The sequence below is a fragment of the Dama dama genome, chromosome 3, assembly GCF_033118175.1.
Source record: "Dama dama isolate Ldn47 chromosome 3, ASM3311817v1, whole genome shotgun sequence".
Classification (NCBI taxonomy): Eukaryota; Metazoa; Chordata; class Mammalia; order Artiodactyla; family Cervidae; genus Dama; species Dama dama.
This window is the reverse complement of record NC_083683.1, coordinates 55,649,548-55,671,571: the sequence shown is the minus strand read 5'-3', so window position 1 is coordinate 55,671,571 and position 22,024 is coordinate 55,649,548. Positions and strand designations below refer to the sequence as shown.

At 36.0% G+C, this 22,024-nt stretch overlaps 1 protein-coding gene across 2 annotated transcripts in view; it reads left to right on the top strand.

Annotated features, from left to right (window-relative positions):
• CNTN1 (contactin 1) overlaps positions 1-22,024 on the top strand; it is a 403,973-nt gene that overhangs the window by 133,792 nt on the left and 248,157 nt on the right. The window contains exon 1 of one of the 2 annotated variants that reach the window (XM_061129819.1): positions 16,850-16,936. The exons of the other annotated variant lie outside the window; for it this stretch is intronic. The gene's annotated coding sequence lies outside the window, so the exon portion shown is untranslated. Of the gene's footprint in view, positions 1-16,849; positions 16,937-22,024 lie in introns of those variants that run through there. 2 annotated transcript variants of the gene reach the window in all.

Genomic DNA, 22,024 nt, shown 5'->3' with positions numbered 1-22,024 from the left:
ATGCATCAAGGATCAAAGCAGAGTTAAAGATTAGGGAAGATGTGGTAAGCTGAGGAGGCAAAAATCCTGGGATCAAAGAACAGCTATTTTAGAATGAAGCTAAAGATATAAAAATCTATAACCAAAGGTCTAAAGTTGAGTATAAACTCTTTATTTGGAAGCAGAAAGTTCAGATCTATTAGGCCAACTCCATTAGTGTTGCCAATTTTTCATCCTAAAGAATTATGCCGTGTTAATAGGCAGTGCAATCACAAATCGTGCCACTGTGAGTCCAAAAAAATATGTTTTGCACTCTCTACATGTCAAATGCAGTGATAAATAACAGAGATAAAAAATTAAGTGAGACAAATGTGATCTTTGCCATTAGAGGGGTCAGGTATTAAATAACAAAAATATTATACAAGTATTTAATTTTGATTGCTGTAAGTATTACCCAGAAAAAGTACAGGTATTATAAGAATGCATTACACGATACTTAACCTAGCCTGAAAAGAGGAGGAGTAGGAGGACCAGGAATGTTTCCCAGAAGAAGTAAACTTTAAGTTATAAACTCAAAGATGAGACAAAGTTGATTAAGACATGATACGGGGAAAGAACATTCTAGGCCAAGAATGCAACATGTATGGAGTCTGGGAAAAAGTTAGGATGGCCAGAGTGACTAGAAAGCAGTGAATGGATGGAGAATGCACAAGATGAGAAGAGTGTGATACAGAACCTGTTATACCCTGTTGAAGAATTTAATAACATCCTAATTGTAGTAGAAAAACACAGGTCAGTTTGAAGCTAGTAAATAATATAATGACATCTGAGTTAAAAAATATATTGTTCTAGGTGATATGATAAGGTATTTGATACAAATCACAGTAATTCAAGTCCATGACCCAACCACTAATGCCAAAGAGCTGAAGTTAAACGGTTCTATGGAAACCTATAAGACTTTGTAGAACTAACACCATAAAAAGAGACATGTTTTCATTATAGGGAACTGAAATGCCAAAGTAGATGTCAAGAGATACCTGGAATAACAGGCAAGTTTGGCCTTGGAGTACAAAATAAAGCAAGGCAAAGGCTAACAGAGTTTTGCCAGAGAATGCACTGGTCATAGTAATAACCTTCTTCCAACAATACAAGAGATGATGCTACACATGGACATCACTAGATGGTCAATACCAAGATCAGATTGATTATATTCTTTGGAGCCGAAGATGAAGAAGCTCTACACAGTTGGCAAAAACAAGACTGGGAGCTGACTGTGGCTCAGATTGTGAAAAACTCCTTCATGCAAAATTCAGACCTAAATTGAAGAAAGTAGGGAAAACCACTAGACCATTCAGGTATGACCTAAATCAAACCCCTTATTATTATACAGTGGAAGTGACAAATAGATTCAAGGGATTAGACCTAATAGGCAGAGTGCCTGTAAAACTCTTGACGGGGGTTTATAACACTGTACAGGAGGCAGTGACCAAAACTATCCCTAAGAAAAAGAAATACAACAAGGAAAAATTGTTGCTTGAGGAGGCCTTACAAATAGCTGAGAAGAGATGTGAAAGGCAAAAAGAAGAAAGGGAAAGATATACACAGCCGAATGCAGAGTTCCAAAGGATAGCGAGGAGAGATAAGAAAGCCTTCTTAGGTGAACAATGCAAAGAAATAGAGGAAAACAACAGAATGGGAAAGACTAGAAATCTCTTCAAGAAAATTAAAGATATCAAGGGAACATTTCAAGCAAAGATGGGCACAATAAAGGACAGAAATGGTACAGACCTAACAGAAGCAGAAGATATTCTAGAGGTGGCAAGAATACACAGAAGAATTATACAAAAAATATCCTCATGACCCAGAAACCACGATGGTGTGATCACTCACCTAGAACCCAGACATCCTGGAATGCAAAGTCAAGTGGCCCTTAGGAAGCATCACTACAAGCAAAGCTAGTGGAGGTGATGGAATTCCAGTTGAGCTATTTCAAATGCTAAAAGATGATGCTGTGAAAGTGCTGCACTCAATCGGCCAGCACATTTGGAAAACTCAGCAGTGGCCACAGGACTGGAGGAGGTCAGTTTTCATTCCAGTCCCAAAGAAGGGCAATGCCAAGGAATGTTCAAACTACCACACATTTACACTCATTTCACATGCTAGTAAGGCCATACTCAAAATCCTTCAATCTTGACTTCAACAGTATGTGAACTGAGAACTTCCAGATGTACGAGGTGGATTTAGAAAGGACAGAGGAACCAGTTAAGGTATTTAAATAAACTCCTTTGTATGAATCTGTTGGATCATACAAAAATCAAGAGAATTCCAGAGAAACATCTACTTCTGCTTCATTGGTTACACTAAAGTCTTTGTGTGGATCACAACAAGCTGTGGAAGATTCTTAAAAACATGGGAATACCAGACCACTTTACCTACCTCCTGAGAAACGTGTATGCAGGGCAAGAAGCAACAGTTAGAACTTACATGGAACAATAGACTGATTCAAAATTGGGAAAGCTGTACATCAAGGCTGTATATTGTCACCCTACTTATTTAGCTTCTATGCAGATTGTATCATGTGAAATATTGGGCTGGATGACTCACAAGCTGAAATCAAGATTGCCAGGAGAAATATGAATAATCTCAGATATGCTGATGACACAACCCTCATGGTAGAAAGTGAATAGGAGCTAAAGTTCCTCTTAATGAAGTTGAAAGGGTAGAGTGTAAGAGGTGGCTTAAACTCAACTTTCAAAAAAATATCATGGCATCCAGTCCCATCACAGACGGCAAACAGATGGGAAAAAATGGAAATAGTGACAGCAAACTCTGGGAGATACTGATGAACAGGGAAGCCTGGCATGCCACAGTCCATTATGTTGCAAAGTGTTGGACACCTCTGAGCAACTGAACAGCAACAAAAACACAGGGAAACCTTTTAGATTATCATACTAATTCAGGAAACTCTGATGATGACTCAGAATATGCTAACAGTAGTGAGGAAAGAAAGAAGTAGACAAAATCAATATATATTTATTAAGTACAAACCAATGAGCTGGTAGCCAAAAAGGAAGAAGGAAACATAAAATATCAAATCTAGGTTTCTGGTATGAATAAGTGTGCTCAGTCTTGTAGTGGATAATGGTCTTGAGCTCTGAAGACACTTTGTCTGAAGATGAAGTTTGGCTTCATTATGCATGGTAGGTCAAGTTATTAGAGTGGATGAGAATGACTTGGAAGAGAAAATGAAATGGCAAGAGATCTATCTTTCAATCTTTAAGGGATGGTAATAAAAATGTTGCACTGGCAAAGGAGACTATACGGGAATGGTTAGAAAAGCAAAAGATTTCTGTATAGCTTTATAAGTGGTTTGTACATGCTGCATGCTAAGTTGCTTTAGTCCTGTCTGACTCTTTGTGACCCATGCACTGTAGCTTGTCAGGCTCCTCTCTCCATGGAATTTCCCAGGCAAGAATACTGGAGTGGGTTTTCCCTTCTTCAGGGGATCTTCCTGACTCAGGGATTGAACCCATGTCTCTTATGTCTCCTGCATTGTCAGGCAGGTTCTTTATCACTAGCACCACCTGGGCATATATTTGCCTTTATCAAAGATTTTTCCTTTCATGATTTTTGTATTTCTAGTTGTATTTGTATTTCTAGTTGTATTTGTATATCCAGTTGTTTTGTGTTTCTATTTCTTGCCTTTTCCACTTAGAGAAGTCCCTTTAACATTTCTTATAAGCCTTATTTAGTAGCAATGAACATTTCCAGCTTTTGTTTTCTGTAAAACTAGTTTTTATCTCTCAAGTCTGAATGATGTCCTTTTCCTGAGATAGAATCATCTGAGTCATTGTAACCTGATAAAGCAAAAGGACTCAGAAAGAAAATTTGGTTGAATTCATCAATCAATCAATAAACATTTGTCACAAACCTGTTCTTTGCCAACTCTGTGCTAGATGCCTATTATTCAGCAACATAAAATGTGGTGCTAGCTTGCAAGGAGCTTATGTGATAAAAGTAACTAACAAAATTTTAATACTCACTATGTTGAGGCGCTGTATGAGGTAAGTGTTTTTTTTTTTTTTTTTTCATGCTCTTTCATTTAATTAAATCTCACAGTATTCCTGTTATGAAGCATTATTTTTATTTTTGTCATTTGCATTTAACAAATAAAATATTGTAATGCAAGGGGCTTAAGTAACTTGGCTATGAACAAACAGCAAGTGTAAAATACAATACTAAGCTATAGGGTGTAAGAAATGAGATCTTATGCTTTCAATTATTAGAACCACAGACTCTCTCTTTATAACTCTTTGGGAAGGCAAGAAAAATATTTTTTTTAAAAAATGAACAAACAATACAAGTTAGGAGAAAAAAATGCTCTTTAATTTTTCTTTGTTTAGACAACATGCTCTACTATTAAATAATATTTGTGAACTTATTAAATAGAAAAAAAAAATAGTGAGCATCTTCAGCAGCTAGAGTTTTCCCAGTTTTAATAAAGAAGGAAAGAGATAGCTTAGTTGGTGAGAGTACAGAAATAGATCCGCTTACTCCCTGAAAACCAGAAGTTAGATAAGTTATAGATGTAAAATCAACTTCTCTGGCATTTATCTCCACACCAGATTTGAACACATCATCCGTAAACTACCAGAAATTTAGGAGCCAGCTAAGAAAATTATCAAAGGGCTGGGGAGAATCTCCCTAAAGTAAGTAAAGTTAAAACAACAGCTGAAGTTGTTAGAATTAATAGAAGTTAATCAGTGTTCTGTTTAGCTGAACCAAAGTGGATACATAAGACAACAGAGAAGTCAAGTAGGTCAGGGGCAAAGCAGAGATTGTGGAGATAATAAAACTTTCCCACTTAAGGATAAATGAGTTTGAACACAAAATCAGAGCAGACTGTCAAGCATGGGTGGCAAAAGTTCAAAGTCTTCTGACCGGTATCCTGGAACAGAGATAAATAGTACAGATTTTTAGGTAGAAGCTCAATATATGAGAATCTTAGACCAAAAACCTAAGATAAATAAAACATTTCTTTAAAGGTAAGCAGTAGGAAGGAAAGTTATGACCAACCTAGACAGCATATTGAAAAGCAGAGACATTACTTTGCCAACAAAGGTCCGTTTGGTTAAGGCTATGGTTTTTCCAGTGGTCAGGTATGGATGTGAGAGTTGAACTGTGAAGAAAGCTGAGCACCGAAGAATTGATGCTTTTGAACTGTGGTGTTGGAGAAGACTCTTGAGAGTTCCTTGGACTGCAAGGAGATCCAACCAGTCCATCCTAAAGGAGATCAGTCCTGGGTGTTCATTGGAAGGACTGATGCTGAAGCTGAAACTCCAATACTTTGGCCACCTCATGCGAAGAGTTGACTCATTGGAAAAGACCCTGATGTTGGGAGGGATTGGGGGCAGGAGGAGAAGGGGATGACAGAGGATGAGATGGCTGGATGGCATCACCGACTCGATGGGCATGAGTTTGAATAAACTCCGGGAGCTGGTGATGGACAGGGAGGCCTGGTGTGCTGCAATTCATGGGGTTGCAAAGAGTCAGACATGACTGAGCGATTGAACTGAACTGAACTGAGCTCAGTTCTGTGTGATAAACTCTATCACAGTGCCTGATAATTCAAACTTGAATAATCAAACCCTCTAAAACAAGCACACACTGTGTATCGATTCATTCTTCCATGCATTCAGCACATATCTGGTACCCTCTATAACAATCACAGTGATGAACATTATACCTGTGATAGATGTAAGGCAAATGAAACAAATACGGTCTTTGCTGCATGAAAATTATAGTAGAAAAGGTAGACATTAGCTAAATAGTTACAAAAACATGTTTTTAATTATAATTTTGATCAGCTATAAAAGAAAGTTACTAAGTATTGCAAGAATGAATTATAGAAGGAACAATCCTAGTTTATAACTTGGTAGAGAAAATTGTATAATCTGAAAGATGAATCAATTAGCCAAGAGAATATTTGGAAAGAAATTATGGACAGAGGAAAAATAAAGTCAAGGTTAGGAAAAACAGGGAGATGGCCAAAGTAACTAGAATATAGTGAAGAAGGGGGAAAAGAGAACAGGATGAAGCATAGGATTAGCTAGAGGCCAACAGGACATTATATGCTGTGCTGAAGATTTTGAATATTATCTTAGTTTTAGTTCAGGAAACACTGAACATTTTATGCCAGTAAACAATATGATGACATTGGCATATTAAAAAATTCTTTTAGGTGATCTCACTATGTATTTGGTATGGATTAGCCAGTAGCAGAGTGAATATGGACAGCTCATCTTTAAGACTGTTTCAGTAGTTTAAGCAAGAGGTGATTATAGCTGGAACTTTGCTATTGACAATGCATACAGGAAAACATAGATGGATACAGTGTATAATAAGGTGTTAACAAAAAGAGTTGAAGCCATAGACTCTAGGCATAGATGTCTAGAGGGATGATGTAGGGAGATGTCATTTACTAGGATAGGAAGGAATGGAGAAGATCAGATTTGAGAGAAATATTGAGAATTCAATTATCTAAGAGTAAGATATAACCAAGTAGAACTATGGAGGTGATGTATTGGATTTCAGAAAAGATATCTTGCCTAGAGACATTTTGAGTTCATCAAATAGTTGAGTTCATCAACATATAGGTAATCTTGCAAGTAGAAAAAGATTATATCTCCATTTCTGGAATGAATAGATGATTGATGGTAACATTTTCTAGCACCGAGGAGAAAAAGAAAAACCAAATTTAGAGAAAGGAAGTCGAGTTTATTTGTGAACTGCCTGAGATACACCAGTGTAAACATCAAGAGCAAAACTACCCTGCTGGGTCTGGGGTTCAGAAAAAGCTTTTGGCTGGAGATAAAGTTTAAATTCAGTATGTATTACTGTAAAATTATTAAAGTAAACAAGGTACTGGTTATATTAGTTAATTATTAATGATGATTGTCTTTAACAACTGTCTTGCAAAATTTCTGACATTTAAAATGATCTCTAAAAACGGGCTGACTTCAGCAGACCACTGATTCTAAGTCACTGGAGATAATGATGTTCAGATTCCTGGCACCAAGTTAGGTTTTGACCTATAGCCCATGTCAGTGAATATTTGCCATGTCCAATGAATATTTTGGGGAAAAAAATATGCTCAAGTCAATGTCAACTGGATTGAAAGAAAGATAGGTGTTCTTTGCATTCACTCCTGCATTTCCCAAGCCAGATTTTTTTCCCTTCTAATTCATATACCTGTTTTACTCTGTATCATTCCTATGGATTATTTTTCAAACATAACTATTACTGGCTAGACAAGAAGTTTACATCTGACATTTTGCACCAAGGGTCAGTCTAGAATATAGGTTATTCCTAAACAAAGACTTTCAATTCCTACATTCAGTCAATTTTCTATTTTTAATTTAAACTCTTGTATTCCCTCATAGTTCAGTTGATAAAGAATCTGCCTGCAATGCAAGAGACCCGGGTTTGATTCCTGGGTTGGCAAGATTCCCTGGAGAAGGAAAGGGCAACCCATTCCAGTGTTCTTGCCTGTAGAATCCCATGGACAGAGGAGCCTGGCAGGCTATAGTCCATGGGGTCGCAAAGAGTCAGACAAGACTTAATGACTAAACCACCACCATATTTCAGTGAAGTATCACTTCACTCAGAAAGATCCCCACATCCACTTCCTACAGCTAAAATATTAACTATATTTTTAAGATACTTTATGAATGCCTCTCCAATTTCACAGGACAAATACCAGTGATAAAGTCTTTTCCAGGAAATTACAGTTGCAAGTCTAAAGATAAAACTCACGAAGAAGCAAAGCCTTATGCAATAATTCTATGAAGCAAATATTTTACAAGAGAACTTACTGAAATATTAATATCTTGCTATGAAATCAGGTTTTTGGTAGAAAAATAAAGTGCACTGTGAAGTAGTCATATGAAAAAGAACTTATACAAAATCACCTTATTAAATAAAAGTATAACAGTTACACTTTACATTGAACCTATGGTCAAATAAGAAAGGAAAGAATGTGAATAAAAACTTCTGTCCAAGGTGTTACTTATGGGTCAAATCATTCTTTTCAAAAAGCTCAGAAATCTTAAAGACCTAAAAGTTTACATACTTTTTTTGAGTAAAAGAAATTGAGACATAATGAAGTAAAAGTAAATTATCTTGGCACTAGAAATTTATTTACACCAGACTATTTTGCAAACATTGAAATTTGTTACTAGAGAAAAGAAACAGGGTTATACTTTAAAAATTCTTTTCTAAGGTGTATGTAGTACTCTTGCCTGGAAAATCCCACTATTTATAATAGCCAGGACATGGAAGCAACCTAGATGCCCATCAGCAGATGAATGGATAAGGAAGCTATGGTACATATACACCATGGAATATTACTCAGCCATTAAAAAGAATTCATTTGAATCAGTTCTAATGAGATGGATGAAACTGGAGCCCATTATACAGAGTGAAGTAAGCCAGAAAGATAAAGACCAATACAGTATACTAATGCATATATATGGGATTTAGAAAGATAGTAATGATAACCCTATATGCAAAATGGAAAATCCCATGGACCGAGGAGCCTGGTAGGCTGCAGTCTGTGGGGTCGCGAAGAATTGGACACGACTGAGCGACATCATTTTCACTTTTCACTTTCATGCATTGGAGAAGGAAATGGCAGCCCACTCCAGTGTTCTTGCCTGGAGAATCCCAGGGACGCGGGGAGCCTGGTGGGCTGCCATCTATGAGGTCACACAGAGTCGGACACGACTGAAGTGACTTGGCAGCAGCAGAGATACACACTGGCATGTACACAGAGCTGTTTGGTGAATGCCATGGACAGAACTGACTGCTGGTATCTCTGAATTAAAGTTAAATGTGTCTTCCTTCAAGAGTATTTAATCCCTTAAAAACGAAAACTACTCTAAAGATAACTTAAAGTAAACATAATTAAATAAGGATTATTATGATTATTTGGCAGTTATACTTTTCATAGACTTAAAAAGTTTTATATTTTTCAATTATACCTGTTAGCATTAGCAGAATTCTTAGTAGTTTCATTCTGTGTGCTGACTGAACTACAGCTGGGTAATTTGTATGAGACCTTGGGAATCATTTGAGTATATTAAGTTTTGCAAGCTCGCTGAAATATTGAGATATATTAATGGAATTAGAACTCTTTAATGTTGTATGGACAATGTCACTCAAATTTGGGGACATGTTAGGATACCTGTTCCCTATAGCTATTTTTTTTTCCTTAACTGAAAGATGTGTGCCCGCTACCAGCTTAATAAGTAAAAGTGTATGCAAATAAACTCTGTATTCCTCTTCCCCAAGAATAATCTTGTTCCTCTCCTTAGCAGTAAGTACAATCCAGAATTTGATATTTATATCCAGACCTTGTTTCATGTATCTTATATACATATATCTTTAGGCAAAATATAATATTTATCACTTTGCTTATTTTTGAATTTTATGTAATAGGAATGAGCTCTGCATTTTCCCCTAGCATTAAGCATGCAAGCTCCATCTATGTTGATAGTTGTAGCTTTGTTTCTTTCATTTCTTGGCTAATTTAAAAGAATATTATTAAAGGAAATCACAGTGTAATAAATCTGGACTTTGGTCATGTGGAATTTTCATTCTGTGTTTTTCTTTATATCATTCTAAACTTGTAAAAGTTACTTAAGACTATCTCAGCCTGTTTTCTTATCTACCAAAAGGGATCATAATGTCTTCTTCATGAATTAATTTAGACATAATTATAAAATGTGCATTTGGAGATAAGTATATAGATATATGGACTTCCCTGGTGGCTCAGACGGTAAAGCATCTGCCTATAATGTGGGAGACCCGGGTTCAATCCCTGGGTTGAGAAGATCTCCTGGAGAAGGAAATGGCAAACACACTATAAAATATTACGTATTTGGAACAATAATAAATGATTTCTTGTTTTCCATATTTTAACTTTTTATTTTATTTTTAAAATAAGTAGTGATTGCCAGATATATTTTTAATACAAAACTCACTATTTGTTGGTCTTCTGGGACACACAAGAGCAGAGACAGTTCTTGGAAGTGGTTCAACAGCTTTATATGGTTGAAGGGGTGTGAATTGTATACTTGGAAAAATCTAGATGTGACTTCAGGCTCACTTGTTCATTGGTCATGTGACCTCATCAAATTTCTTAATCTTACTTTGAGTGGGAGGCTTTATTGGTAAGTGGAGGTAAATGCTACTTGTCTCACAAGAGCTTTGTGATCATCAAATTAAATCAGTGTATTAAAGTACTAAGTGTGTTCTAGCCTTATTATATGTGTTTAACATGTATTAGCAGTTTTCCCTTTTGTAGTCAACTTACTAATGATGTCAAGATATTTATTTAATGTAAAGCTTTTATGTACATTTTATCTACATCTCAGTATTTCTTCCTCCACCTTCTTTTCTCTACACACTTTCAAACCTAAGTTGTTCTCTCCACTTCCATAGCTTAAACAATTCTGACAACTCCCAGACCTATTTAGTGAAGTATAGCTTCTTTAGCCAAGTGTCTAATGAAAGTTCTATAAGTATCCAATTCTTTACCATTCTTCATCTTGTTTCCTGGTATACCTCTTTTTTGTTACATTCAATGTTGTAAATCTAATTACCTCACCATCTTCTCATAACATCAGTGGTCCTTCTTTTTTTTTTTGGATAGAGGTGAGAGGAGGGGTACATTGAGTGGCCCGTCTTAAAGTCATCCATGATTTCTCCCTGTCTTTTAATCCTACTTAGTCCTACCGCTTTAATGTTTAAATAGTTCTAGAATATCATTTCTGCTTTGTGGAGGCCCTCATCACTTCTGGTGGACTAAAGTGGTATTCTATTAAACACATTCTTTTAATCTGTTACTGCATGCAATCTATCCTCCAGTCACAAAACCTAGTCATATTACTCTCCTGGTGAAACCTTTAAATATCTCTTTCTCTGTTGAATAGCTTCAAACCCCTTGACAGTATTAAAAATGTTGCAAAGAATCATAATTTTTAACCATTTTGCTATCAGATTTTGTATAATCTTGTGTCATCACCTGAAAATATATGTATTATATCCAAAATTATAAAATAGATACTTAAGTTTCTCAAGCATGTCATGCGAAGTCCTGTTTCTCCACAAATGCATGCTTTTCTCCTTACTAAAAGTGACTTTCCCTTCAAGACAGATTTGGAAGAAAATAAGTTGATATTTCTAAATTCCTTACTGTGTCAGAACTGTGTTAAGTGACATAAAGACATTGCAGTATTTGAATTTGCTAATAACTCTGTGATGGCAATCAAGTTCCTATTTAGACATGAGGAAATCAAGGTGGGATTTAAACTCTCATCTGCATGACTACAAAAATTGTATTTTTAATTATTGTAGTCTAAGCCATTTATTTAATTCTTACAAAAAGATAAAGAGAGGTTTAACTTGATTTCTACATGATAAAACTCATGTTCATGGAGTATGGGTATCATGCCATGGTCACATAACTTTGTAACACGGTAGGACCCTATGGCACCTTCGTGCAGCAGATATCTACCCCAGGTTCTCAGCCTGCCTTCTGTTTGTAGAAAAGCTGTATTTTCCCAGGTCTCTCCTGAGTTACAAAAGCCTGGCTCAAGAATTAATTATGGAAAAGATGTGAATGAGCTCAGTTCAGTCACTCAGTCGTGTCCGACTCCTTGCAACCCCATGGACCGCAGCACACCAGGCCTCCCTGTCCATCACCAACTCCCAGAGTCTACTCAAACTCATGTCCATTGAGTTGGTGATGCTGTCCACCCATCTCATCCTCTGTCATCCCCTCCTCCTCCTGCCCTCAATCTTTCCCAGCATCAAAGCTGTCACTATATACTGACAAAAGTAGCAGTTGAGCAGGAGTGCATGCTTGCTCAGTCATGTCTTTGAGACCCTATGGACTATAGCTCTCCAGGTTCCTCTGTCGATGGGATTTTACAGATAAGAATACTGGAGTGGCTTGTCAGTTCCTCCTGTAGGGGATCTTCCTGACCCAGAGATCGAATCCATGTTTCTGATGTCTTGTGCATTAGCAGGTGAATTCTTTACCACTGCACCATGTTGTAAGTCCTTTGAGCCAGGAGAGCTGATAACAATTTATAATAAATCAGCCATATGGCAGTCACAGAATCTTTAGTTCTTCCCTAAGCTACCTAGGTAACAGTATCTCAAATATAATTCCTAAGTTTTTAAACAGATGCTAAAATCCTACCAAATGGGAGAACTACTTGATGCCCATGATCTATGGGAAGCTGAAGATTGGTAATGTTAACCAGTGACATTGCCTGTTACCTCTCCAACAACCAATCAGAGAATTGTGCATAAGCTGATCACATACCCTGGGACTCCTCTCCCTTGGTTTGCCTTTAAAAATGCTACCTGAAACTCATCTGGGAGTGTTAGATTTTTGAGCATTAACTGCCCCAGACTCCTTGTCTGGTGCCTTACAATAAATGTTGCACTTTTCTTCACAACATCTCAGTGTTATCCTTGGATTTACTTTGCAGGGCAAGAAGACTCAAGTTCTGCTGGGTAAAAGATTCAAAAAGTTTGAATTTAATTTCAGCTTTGTGAAACATTATAGCCCATGTTAGTTTTATTTACCACTCAGATTTAAATATTAAATTTAAATATCAGCTCTCCATGAATCATTTCCTAATGCCCCATGAGCAGGTGGTGAATACACAATTTCTTCTACTGCTCTGCCTCATGTATAACACTTATCTATCAGTTACTTAGCAGGCAGTCGCAGCATGCTTTAGTAGTTATCTCATTTGCATACCTTAACACATATCAGAAGTGATTATAGTCATCACCGGGCATCTATGTCTTTATGTGTTTTTTTCACTAAAGTATGAATATCTTGGAAGCCGTCATTATACATATTTGTCTTCCTAGCATGTAGCATAATTCATTTCATATAGAAAGTACATAATAAATATCTTTGATTGAATGAATGTGTTATAATTAGGGGATGACTATATTATAGTTAGGACAACTTGAAAAAAGGGGAAATAATGTCTTAAATCTTGGAAAATAAATGCAGCCTGCTCCCACTCCCCTTGAGCTCAGGAATGTAGAAAATTTGGCAGACTAACTTATTTTCTTAATTCTACATGGCATTATGTATCTTTAAAATGAATATAAATTATGCATTTTTCCAAATGACAGGTTAGATATATATCTTAATAGATATTGCAAATTTAGCTGACCAAATATGTTTTGATTTATTCATAACTTTTGATTCAATTTATTGAGCCTATTGTATATTACAGAGTTTGCTCCATATTTTACATGTATTATAAATTCAAAATATTGGAAAGCCTCTAGATCTGCAAAGAGATCAAATTCATCTAAAAGAGACACCTCTCTGTTTTCCATACACTTGAAAAGATAGGTTAAGTGTGTTTCTTAGGCATAGTCAGACTTCTGGAAAATGGAAATAGGTTCTTGTTACTTTCTCGGGCTTTTTCTTATCTGGGAGTACAACTGGTTATTTTTACTCATGGGTTTCCCCTCAAGGTTTCCCCTACCCTGATTTCCTAGGGACTTACCATCTCCATAGCTTTTCTTAGGCCATACGTTTCTCTGCTGAGTCTAATCTTGGTCTACTGTAGGTTGATGAGGTGTTTGTGTGTGTGTGTTCTCTCCCCACATTTAAAACAGTTGAATCTGAAAATTCACCAAGTAGGTCCAAAGTTGTCATCATCATTTTAGATCTGGGTCTTGGAAATTTGTATGCAAGAAAAATATTGACTTTCCTCTCACTCACTGCAGAAGGAGGGAAGGACAAAGCTAATGCTTTTCCTATCCACCTGGTTATACACTAGTGAATCATGTCAATTCAGAGAATTTAAATTAATTTCCAATGTTTATATTTGTAATGATTTTTGGTTTTGTCAGCAATTTATATCTCCTAAATGCTTGTACACTGTATCCTTATAGATGATAAGCTAAATTTCAATGTTTGTGATTTTCTACTAGTTTTATTTTTTTTCTACTAGTTTTAAATTAGACATTATCTTCATACAAAATTGCTTCTAGATGATTAAATTGATAAAACTCTTGGTGAAACCATTTGGTGTCATTTTGGGGTCTCTGAAGAACTCTGGTACCACAGTTCTTCACGTCTCAGGGCAGAAAAGATTCAGTAAGAGGCACAGTGAAAGCTAAGAAGTGATTTATTATAATAGGATGCTTCTGATGTTTACAACTGGGCAGGCAAGAGGGTGCCATGCCTTGATAACTTACTGGGCTACAGTTTTATAATCAAAGGAAAATGAGGAGGGGAAGAAGAACTTCTTTATCTTTCTTGAGTAGACATCATGCTTCCATCATCAGCTCCTCCTTCAGCTTGAGCAGGGGAGTTTCCTTGTCCCTACATGGTCAAGTTAGGTCCACAAATTACTGTTTTTTAATGTGTGTAGAGAGCATGTCCTAGGGATCATTAACTTACTGACCTCACTGGGCAGGATATGGATATCATGCCTCCATTGGTTTATTGTTTGGGGGCATGTCTCATGCTTCTGTCTCATGGTTTCATTGCTAAGCAAGCCTTCTTGTTTTGTAGTTAAGCAAACATGCTTTCTTGAGTAATCATTAACTTACAGAGGTCTCATATATATATATATACACACACACACACACACATATTGCTTATATATACACATGTGTGTGTGTGTATATATATATTGCTGAATCAATACATATATGTATATATATATAGCTTACAATCCCCTAGTGGGATTAGCTATTTATTACTTATTTAATTACCTACTTCGTCCCTTTATTCCGTCCCTGTCATTGGCAGGAAATTAATCCTTAGCTATAACTTCTAAAACTTTTAAATGTTAGAGATCTTTTTTATAAAGAATAAACAATATTACTCAATTAAATATTATAAAATAAAGTCTACTTGTAGTTTACTTGAATTTTTTTATGTTAGAAGCAATATGTATTTTTAAATGTACAAATAGAATCTGAGTTGGATACAACAGAACAATGAGAAGTACGGAAGATATAATGTATATAGTAATTGGAGAGTTAATTTCTCAGACACATTTAGAACATTTTAGCATAATCTTTATCAGCTCAATGTACCTATTTTTTCACTGACCTGGCAAGGATTATGCTCTTATTGCACTTAGAAGGAAAAACGATCTCCCTGACCATCCCTAAACGCTATTACTGTTGCCATCAGGGCTCCTACTGCCCTCTCAGGCTGGTATAAATTTTAACTGGTTTATTGCCTGAAAATCACCATTATCATGCTTCCTCCAAGAGTGAGTTGCTCTCTGTAGTATAATCTTTATATACGAAACCTTGATTATACTCTGAGAGTTATTCTCTACTCCAGTCCTGAGCATGAATTTGAAGGTTTCGCTCTGGTCTTACAAATGGCAAGGTGTGGTGAGACAGAAATATTGCCTTTTTGTGTATGTGGTACCTGTGTAAATACAAAATATAAAATGTATATAGTATATATATGTATATATGTATGAAAAGGCTTTGGAAAGGCATGGTATTAGGCTTCTAAATAATCTTAATAACATATGTCCTCTTTGGTGAATAAAGTTTAATTAGTTTTTACAGTGAAGATACTTTGGGACATAGACAAACATTTCTTGTACATTAAAAGCATTTGCCATTTCATTTTACATAGATCTCTCATTATGGTAATTTTTCCAAATACTGCTGTGATATTTCAAAATGCTACCTGTGTTTTCTCTTGATGAATATTAGCATAATAAAAAGCATAATTAGTTTTAAAGCTTACTCGTTTTTTGAGGCAATGAAAAAAGACTAGTAGAAATCATGGCATGTTCTTAGGAGCCTAAATTCTGAGAGAAAGGGCTCTCAGAACTACTGACACACCCAGTATACAGGTGCTCAGGATCCAAAATAGTCAGTGTGATGAACAATGATGTACTCACTATGATGATTTTTTAAAAAGGAATCCTCTTCCATATTATTGAAATAAAAATTAATTATTTTTAACTTAAAATCTTCTAAGAAATGTTATTCAAATGAGCCCATATAGAAATCTCCTAGAGTATGATTTATAGCAATTCATCATTGTTCTTTTTTCTTAATTTTCAGTTTAGCCCTGTTGATTTTCCAGAAATCATAGGAAAAAATCAACTCTGTATATATCACTTCTAATATAAAATAATCAGCCTAAATCTGCAGAAATGATGTGTTTTGAATAAAAGTAAACAGATGTTATAGCATTTCCTCGGAAGAGTCCAGTTTAAACATTCTGCAATATGCAAATACCATCCCGGCTATGTGAGTGTTTTACCCCAGTGGATGCTGCAGGGTTGGAGGTTTCTGCCTGTGATTTAGGTTGTAATTTTATTTGTGGAAATAAACCAATCGCGGAGCTCCAATTGTCTTAGCGATGAGGTGATCAATAGCCCATTACTGGATAGAACAGGGACTACAGGAAGTGCATTGAAGATTTTAATGCATGAATTATGCATGCGGTGCTCATTCTTTAGTCTCTGAACAGAATGACAGGGTTTGTGAAGTCGCCTCAGATAGTTTCTTGCATTAAGTGACTGCAGTGAAATGCTTAATATTTTCAGGCATAGAAGCAGCATTGACTCTAGCCAGCTGAATTTGGATGTAAATCCCCCAGCTCCCAGCACAGAATGCTTTATTTGAAAGTATTGCTATGTAGCGAGCCAGCTTTACTGTCATCTAACCTGCTCTCCCCAGAAGGTTGGCTGAAGGATGGGAGCGGCTGTGCCTGCCTCTGAGGTCACAGCTTGAAGTCCTTTTAACTTGCTTTCTGCAGCAGGAGAGAAGCGTACTGTGGTGTAACTGTCGCCGCATTCATTCAAATGGACAGTTTGCAATAAATACTGTACTCAGAACGACAGATAATTCAACATATGTGGTAAGTCCAACGTTTTCCTCTGGGTTAGAAAATTGCAAGCGAAAATGTGCTGAATTCGGATAAGGATGATGCAGTGTTAGTAGGACTGACTTACACCTCAATATTGCGATGCAGTGTCGGGATTCTCAATTGTTATGTTAATTGAAGGCTGATTTTATCCTATATTTTTGACAGTATTTGTGCCACAGGGTATTTTATTTTTTTGCACGCAAAAGCTTTTCAAGACTGTACCATAGCTCAGATGTGTGTGTCTCAGATAGACTGAAACCTGCAAATTGGGGAGGGGCGGCACCCCGAGTGTGAGTGGAATCAATAAAAATTACCTTCTGTGGAGAAGTTTTAGCAGGGCTGGTATTCCTTTGGCTCTTATTGTTTCCTTAATGTCAGTATTTTCAAATTATGGTAAAAAATGTTGATAAACACCAAAAATGCTCACTCCTTTCCCCAGAAGCAGAGGAAAGCACTTGAGATACTGTGTTGCATACAAATGAAACAGATGGAATTAAAATAATTTGGAATAGCTTGTCCTTGAAGAAAGACCTTGTTGTCAGAAACAAAACAGTCTGACTTCTACCTGTGGTATTCTCTTTTTCCCCCTCTTGTCCAGAATGCCCTACTCCAAAAAGAATATATAGATGACAGATTTCAAAATGTATGCTCCCCCTCCATAACAAAAAAAAAAAAGTTGTATTTCTTTCTTGGTGTTTAAAAAATTAAGCTTATAGGATTGCAGAACTCATTATATAAAAGCCAAATTAAATTTTAAAAAACTCTGTAAAACTGAAAAACATAGCTCTGTATTCTGCTATATTTGCCAGTCTTTGTGAATTAAATCTGCTTGCTTAAATACCATGAAAATAGTGAATAAAAATGCAGGTTATGTGCACTATGAAATACATTTTTAAACCTTTCTTTAGGGTGGGAAAATATCATTAACAAATATTCAGTAAGAAACTCTAGATATGTACATTTTTAAAAGATGCTTTTCACTAACATTTATACTATTAGTATATCTATAGGTATACACAAATGCATATATGCACACATATGTACATACAATATATAATTTATAAAACATAATATATGCCATATAACATGTATGTCATATAAGGTAGATAATATAACATTATCTACTCAAGTATGTTAATTAATGTTAAGTTTTAAAAAATGTGTTTGCTAAATAATCTATCAAGAACCAGTGATAGGGACTTCCCTGGTGGTCCAGTGGTTAGGACTCCAAACTTCCACTGCAGGCGGCATGGGTTCCATCCTTGGTTGGGGAACTAAGATCCCACATGCCACATGGCGTGGCAAAAAAATAAAAGAAATTAAAAAAACCTTAAATTAAAAAAAAATCAGTGATAGATAAGGCCAAATATTTTTGGTAAGATAGGGATTATTTATTAAAAATAAAAAGGAAATATAGAGCACTCATAGTAAGATCACAGGAAAGATACCCTTCAAGCATTTCACAGTGGATTTCAATTTTGCTACAGTGTTACTTTGTTCCTTGGCTCTCCTGTCAACTGTCTGGCGGTGGTGTGTGGCTCTGGGTTCCCAGGACTGTACAGCACGTTTAAATCTTCCAAGCTCATCTAGTTTAGGTACATAAAGTACACTCACACATGGAGTGAAGCTTTTCCTTAGGGAGGGAAAGAAAGGACGGAGAGGTGTCTCCCACTGCTGAGTCATGGTAGTCAGTTCTGTTTAAATGCCTTCTGGGTGAGGTCCCCCAAAAGCTAGTAAAATGGAATCTGAAAGAAAATGAGAAAGAATGGAGGGGACAGAAACTTAATGTATTTGTAATAATAAATGTACTTAATAATGTACTTATTGCATTGACATACTAAATTCCAAGTGAAGAATATAATGGCAATGCTACTTGTTGGAGCTAGTTGAAGTGACAGTAGAAAAGCCTCCATGCTGGGTGACAAGACCATAGCAGTAAAATTAATGAGCCAACGTGGGACAATTGTATAGACAAAGGGGTTCATGTAGTTCTTCACTTGTACTTATCTAAGCCTCTTTGTCATTGTTCTAGTCTCAACTCAAGCCATTATTCAGTCTCACTGAAAATATCTGATGGTTTCCATAAAGAATATTCCCTAGGTCATGTGAGGGGAATCTAGAATGAGATGTGCTCAGTTCCCAAGTTCCACATTAGCTGCAACTAATTTTTATAGGTTGTCAAGTAGGAGAAACTAGCAAGAGATTAATGAGAATACTTGAAAATCAACCACAACATATGAGGTAAAATACCATAAATGAATTTAGATAATGATTACCATGGCAAAGTATAATCATGTTAAATTCAACTGGAAAGGAAACTGAAGATATAAAAAGGATATAATAAAAAGGAAAGAGAGAAAATGGAAAGTGAAACATCAAATGTAAACTTTTTGAAAAAAATAAATTTAATTCGTAATTGATATATATTATTAATACCTCTAAAAATAAATTTATAAGATTTCTGAAATATGATTCACTAATATAAGATTTTGTAATTTAGCTTAAAAAAGGAACTTTAAAGGTGACTTAGTAGACTAAGAAATCAGTTGAGAAGAATATTTAAAAATGATAAGCAGACAATTTTGTTGTAGGGAATAAATACCCTATTTATTAATAATAAATATATTAATAAGGAATGTTAACATGTACATCATAATAAATCTAAGAAGAAAACTGTATCCATCTATCTATACTATATTCAGTATTGACTAAGATTGTAGAAAAGTTATGAATCCTTTACGCAAGAGTGAAAGATGAGAGATGATAAGCCCATTTTCCAAGCCTAAAACACACATACAAACTGATTAAATCTGAGTTTTTTACATGGCAAGGTAATTCTCTGTAGGTTTCTTTAATACCTAGAGAGGTATTAATAACTTTTAATATACAGAAATTTTTTCAAATATAAATTTATGACAAAGAATGATACCAAGAGATTTCATATTATTTTTTCTTCCATTGGAGAAAATGATAAAATCAGTTCCTCCTTAAAATATTTTCCCTAAGAAATTATAGCTTATGAAGCACTTTCCTTTCATATATGCTTTTAGGAGCTGACTCCAATGGTTGTGTCATTTTAACATAGCTTCATGCATGTTTCACCAATTTATTTCCTCTGATTATAAATAAACATTTTACCCATTAACCCCGTTATTTATTGTTTCTTAATCACTTTTAACCTTACAAGACAACTCAGTGCAATGAAGAAGCATTTATTAAGGTCTTCTTGTGTGCTTTTGCTCAATACTTGCTTTAGATGCAGAAAAAGATGAAGGGCTATGCTTTCAGTAAAACAAATTAATTCAAATGCAAGGAAAAATTAGAGCATAACACCCAAAATATTTTGTTAAATGTTTCAGTGTCACAGGAGAAAGGAGGAACTAGGCTCAGAGTTTTTAAATGGAGTCCAAGAGAATAATATCCATAAACATGTGGAAATGAAAATTAATACTATATATTCTTGTGTCAGGACTGAAATAGAGGAACTGGATAGGTGGAACTGAGAATAAACAAGGTGGGAGCCAGTTATTAAGACTTTAACCTGCAGAATAAAATGTTTAGACCTAGACCTAACAATCACTGGGCAGGATACTCACAGACATTGTTTAATCATACTGGAGGCTTTCAAAGCTAAAGATATTTATAACCTCTGAATCAGATGAATTCTCAACTTTTCTTATTAATGGTTGCTAATCCTGAGTTAAATATTACTTTAACCGTACATTTTTTTCTGTATTCTGATGCTTTGCCTTGCTGACCCTGGAGGGCCTGTGCCTCCCAAAGTGAGCCAATAATGGGAGTTAGTAAGCCATTGGCCCTCACATTCCCTTTTCAAGTACAAACCCATCATTCCAAAGCCCTACCTCAACCACCTTCTTTATTAGAGTTCTCACATCTAGCCACTTGTTCCTTCTTAATTGTTCCAGGGAGAAGTACCAGACCACTAACTACAGCCACAATGCCCCAGTGAAAGTGAAAGTTGCTCAGTTGTGTCCAACTCTTTGCAACCCCATGGACTATACAGTTCATGGAATTCTCCAGGCCAGAATACTGGAGTGGGTAGCCTTTCCCCTCCCCAGGGGATCTTTGCAACCCAGGGATTGAACCCAGGTATCCCACATTGCAGGCGGACTCTTTGCCATCTGAGCCACAAGGGAAGCCCACAATGCCCCAGGGCTCCCTGAAATAATTCAAACTGGCCAATCCCAAATCCACTTTTATCTTGCATCCTTACTGAGAAAAGCATAATACTGTAGAGGCTCATGCCCACTGTTGCCCTTCTCCGACTGCCTTCTGACCAAACCCTCATTATTCCCACAATTCCCTGTATGTCCCCAAGCATATGCTGCCTTCTCGGGATTTGTAAGTATAAAAGCTATTTTTTTTCAATGTCTGTCATCACCAGATCTGTTGGCTTTACAATACCTAGGTAATAATAAAATGTATAAAAACAAACTTGAAAAACTAAACATCTTTAATGTTAATTGACATATCTTTAGAAGTATTATACTCCTAGTGTTTAAAATAAATCAGTCAAGTCTTTCTCAAATCACTATCTTTTTATTAAAATGCTATATTGTTAGAGCAAGTTTGTGTGCCCAATGCACAGTGAAACCAAACAAACCAAAATGTTGGAGTTTGGAGCAGAGAAAGGGTTTATTGCAGGGCCATGAAAGGAAACAGGTGGTTTATGTTCCACCAAATCTAGAACTCCCAGAAAGATTCAACAAAACATTTTTTTTTTTTCAAATATCACAAATATATTAGCTCATAGTTCTGTAGTTGGAAGTCCAGGCACAGTTGGCTCACCTGATTCTCTGCTTGAGTATCATAAGGCTTAAATCAACGTGTTGGCTGCACAAATTCCTTTCTGGAGACTATGAGGTGAATCTACTTCCAAGTTCATGCAAGATGTTGGCAGAATTCTGTTCCATTTCTAGACTTAAGGTTCCATTTTCTTTGCTAGCTTTCAGCTGAAGGCTGTTCTCAGCTTCTGGAGGCTGCCCTTCCTCCATTTTGAAGGCAGCAAGTGAGTAGCAAAGCATTTTTAAAAGCCAGGGGAGGGAGGGGGATTATAGG